Source organism: Erigeron canadensis, chromosome 2 (assembly GCF_010389155.1).
Source record: "Erigeron canadensis isolate Cc75 chromosome 2, C_canadensis_v1, whole genome shotgun sequence".
NCBI lineage: Eukaryota > Viridiplantae > Streptophyta > Magnoliopsida > Asterales > Asteraceae > Erigeron > Erigeron canadensis.
This window is the reverse complement of record NC_057762.1, coordinates 13,860,460-13,865,208: the sequence shown is the minus strand read 5'-3', so window position 1 is coordinate 13,865,208 and position 4,749 is coordinate 13,860,460.

The window sequence follows — 4,749 nt, the reverse complement described above, 5'->3', positions numbered from 1 at the left end:
CCCATTCAAGATCTAAATACACACAGAAGATAATTTAGAACATTTTATAAGTATATCATACGATCATAAAATAGTACGTAGAAAAGACAAGAACATATATATATTTACATAGAGAATACTTATAAGTACAAAAATAGTTTTCATGCTTTCAGTCCCCGATAAAGAACTTTGAACAAAATGTACGAAAAAGGGGATAAGTGAACTCATAGTGATCTGGTACCGTACGGTTATTGAGCACAGAGAACAAGCACGGAGATAGATAATTATTCTATAGAAACCCAAGTGCGTCTTGACAGAAGCCTAAGTACACGTTGTTGTACACATGATAGTACATATTAGACTTAGTGATTAATTCATCACAAAAATGTTCTTGATGATCCGATGATTAGTCCTTGATGAACTTAGAACGTTTTGACACAAAATGGACTTAAATGTACTCAAGTATTCGAACTGAACTCAACTTGTACATCTTTGAACACACACAAAATTATATCATTAATTAACTGTACATCTTTATTAGTGAACTTGATTAGGGTTTTGTAAAATGAACATTGTCTTGAACCATTTTAAGAATTAGTTTTGAGGTCTATGAGTAGTCTTGATTGTTCTTAATCAAAGAAATTGCAAGCAAGGGTCTGTCCATGAGTTATGTAAAGGCTAGGTCGATTATTGATTAAATAAAAGGTAGGGGGTTTGGTTATTTAGATGTCTGGCTCTAAGAGATGTAACACCCCAACTAAGGCGGAACAATGAGATGTACAGAAAGTCGAGTATTCAAAACAAAGGATTATAAATAACATTCACCATAGCTTTATTTGATAAAAATAATTTACAATGTACAAACATGTGAACCAATTTCCAAGTACAAATGCGTCCACCATACTTGGATATGAGTCCACGAACCAAATAACAAGCACATGAAATAGTAAACTACAATGATCAAGGCGGATTCCATTGCCTATCACAAAGTTGATCTTTGACTCCAAAGGGAAATGCAAATAATCATGAAGCATATAAATCCTCAATGCTTAAGCTTATTTCCTGAAAAGCATGAAGAAAAAGTGTCAACTACGAAAACGTAGTGGTGAGTGCATAGGTTTTTATATAAATCTTGGTACATCACCGTTTTAATACTTAGAAAACCGATTACTATTACATTTGAAATATCCAAACCATATGATCGAGAAAAATTTCATATCATGTTATCAAGCTTCCAAATACCATAATGTCATATCAAGACTGGAAAAATCCATAGTAAAATTTCAGGTTCTCATTTGTCAAATCATCATGAGAGAAAATGTATATAAATCGATTAATCGTATATCATACCAAAATCATTCGGTTACCAAAATCATTTCAATATCACCAATTTCAACGTCTTTCAAGATATCATATGAGGGACGATACCCAATCCGTATGTCCAAACAATTTCCAATTATCAACAATATTAATATCAATTTCACTTAGCCACAAGGGCATAATTCAATATCAAATTTCATTTAGCCACAAGGCATAATTTACATAATTTTGATGAGTAAATGCTTGAGCCACTACTACTACCATTTTCAAGTCCAAGCTTTATAATACTTCTTATCTTTGCACAAGCTGTCAATCAAGTGCCTTACTTATACTTGGGGTCGTGTCATGAGGACGACCGATTAAACTTACGTAGCTAGAACACCCTATGGTCGGACTGGAAGTGATGGTCATCACGAAGGCAACCAACCTTCCACGTTACGCTCTGGATGGGTGGACGACTCCTAGTTGCGCAACTATCTAACTACAGGCCTCCCTTAGGAGTAAATAGTAGTGTACCGAAAAGAAAACGGGTTGACAGAACTCAAGTTCATCATATAACAATTATCACTTGGAACATACGTTATAACTTCATATCATAATCATACTTACCAAGAGTCATTTCATATATCAAACTTTCTTTCAAGAAACACTTCATATATATATATAATAACTTTACTTATCATGCTTTTCACCCCGAAAGTTAAACACATAAAATAGTTTGAAAGGGGGCTATGACTCACCTTGATATGCCGCATATTATATTCACTTATCCAAAATGGGTACTTCCCATCAATCACTCCATCATACATCCGTCACGTTTCTCAATCACATTTGAAAGCCAAGACTATCCCTACGATAGGACTAATACACGTAAGTTCCTATCTTAAGCCATCACTTAGAAATGCCACTTTCATTATGTTGCTATCAATTGTAGAATCCAAGTATATTGCCAACATTCGCATTGTTTGGTTGTAGCGAGCGATTGATGGTGTAAAAGGTTACTTTAATGACATGCGTAGTTATAAGTTGTTAGATTTTTGGTAACTTGGCTTCATTTGTGGTTTCACTTGGCATCTTAGGTCATCATGTAGAAATATCATATTAAGTTATGTTATCCTTATTCATCATTTGTTGTGTAACCGATTTTAGCGTGAATTAACATTTGTGATATCAATATATAGCTTGGTTAACATAATTACTTATGTCAATCTCACTTAATTAAATTTGTTTTATTTTGATTACACTTATCTCATGAATTTCGTTTAAGTGTTATGGGCCATTATAAATGGGCCTTAGGTGTCATGGGCTTTTAAATGTTTGGGCTTACATTAGTTATTGGCTTTACCTTATTTGGGTTAGGTGCATAATGGGTCATAGTGGTTATTGGGCTATAAGGCTTATTGGGCCAAGTGGGCCTACTGATTTGTGTTCCTTATGGTTCATTATTTGGGCCGGGTTAGCCCATTATGGTTCTTAGTTCATTACATAGCCCATTATGCCATTTATAAGATTACTTACAAATTTTCTGTTTTATATTTATTTTTAAGAAATGTTAGCTACTATTTTGGGGTCAAGACGAATTATTTGGACCTTCATGATTTTTACACAGTGACTTATATGTATCTAGTATTTTGTGAATTTTGGTGAATTTTATATGATGTTTGGTGTCCGTAAAAATTATCCAAACACAAACTGTCCCGAATGGGCACTGCTTGCGACATCAGAAGTTTTATAAAAGTTCTTGATGTTCTGATTGTTAGAAAAATCCCATGATTTTATTTTAAGTTCACAACACATTGAAATTACTTTCCACCAAGTATGACTTCCTGGAACGTTATGGATTGGGAGATAAAAATTGTTAAAGTTCATAAAATATTCATACAAATTACAGTTTTGACCAGTTCAGTAGAAAAAATCATATCTTTCGTTGGTTTAGTATTTTGAGTAATTCCAGTTGGAGGTTAATCTTAACTCATTTGTCTACAACTTTTATTTTGATAGTCTTTCTTGAAAATGTCCTCAATGTTCAGTTATTCGTTACAAGACAGAAGACCAATTCTGTCAGAATGTTTATTGGTTAATGCATCCCAAAATGGTTTTGTTTGCTTGCTTTAACCTCTAGATTCCCACTAAAAAAATATTACTTTATTTTGTATCTCTTAACATCAAATATACAGATTTCAATCAATTTCAAGTTCATCAATCATCCTTAAAAGATCCATCTCAAGTCCCATATCAAAACCAAATTAAACTAGTGCAAATCTAAGCATGCATGTAATCATCTCATCATTTTAACAACAAATCTTTATCCATCTTCAATTCAACAACTTAAAAACATATTTTTATGAAAAACTCCAGAAATATATTCATCAAAATGTATAAAATATGACCATATTTCAAAGGAAAAATCACTTTAAAATCTATTTAATCTATGACAACACCTTTGGGTCTTAAACTAGTTGAATCCTTGAATCTTTCTTCTAGATTTAACATGCATGAGCATGAGGAAGAAGATTCTATCAACTTGCCTTCATCAAGTGTATTTTCAAGAAGAAATTCAAAGAAAAACATGGTCTTTGATAAAGATCTTTTAGTATGAACAAAAACAAGATTGATTAAACAAAGAGATGAAGATTTATACCCTTGAAGAGCACGGTTTTGATGAAGAAAATATGGCAGAAATTTCGTGGCTTTGATGCTCCAAATAACCCTTATTTCAAGCTTAAAATAACCCTTAAATCTTACTTGAATCAACCCTTGTTTAAGCCTTTCAAAAACCCTTTTTATTATTAAAGTTTAATATGATTTTTCCTTGTCTTTTTGTTGATTATTTGAGCCAAATGGAGAGGAAGAAAAGAGGAGGAAGTGCAGAAAATTTGAGAGAAATGAGAGAAAATATTGGTTTGTGTGTGTAAAATGAAAAGGGATGTGTGAAGTGTGGGGTGTGATGGTAGGTTAGTTAACCTTGGGAGTTTAAGGGTATCATGTGGCTAGTTAAATTGTGATTGGTGGAGTGCACATGGCTGAATTTTTGCAAGAAAAATTAGAAATTTTGTAAGGAACATTATATAAAAGTCTTACACTCATGTCAATATGCATATATATGTATGTCTATGTATGTATTTGTATTGGGTGCATATATTAGTTCTTGCAAGGATATAAGTGTATGTATATGTTCTTGTATAAATATTACTAGTTATGTAGTGTTTCTAAGACATGGTTTATGTACATATATGTGTGTATATGGTGTGTATATATTATATATGTATGTAAATATATATAGTTTTTTTTGTGTGTTTTAATTTTATTACTTATCTCATTATTTATAAACTTTTATTTACATTAGATATATATATATATTATTATTATTTAAGCACTTTTATGTACATCATAGTTCTATAAATATATTTTTAAGATGATCATTATAGTTATGTGTCCAAATATACTTGA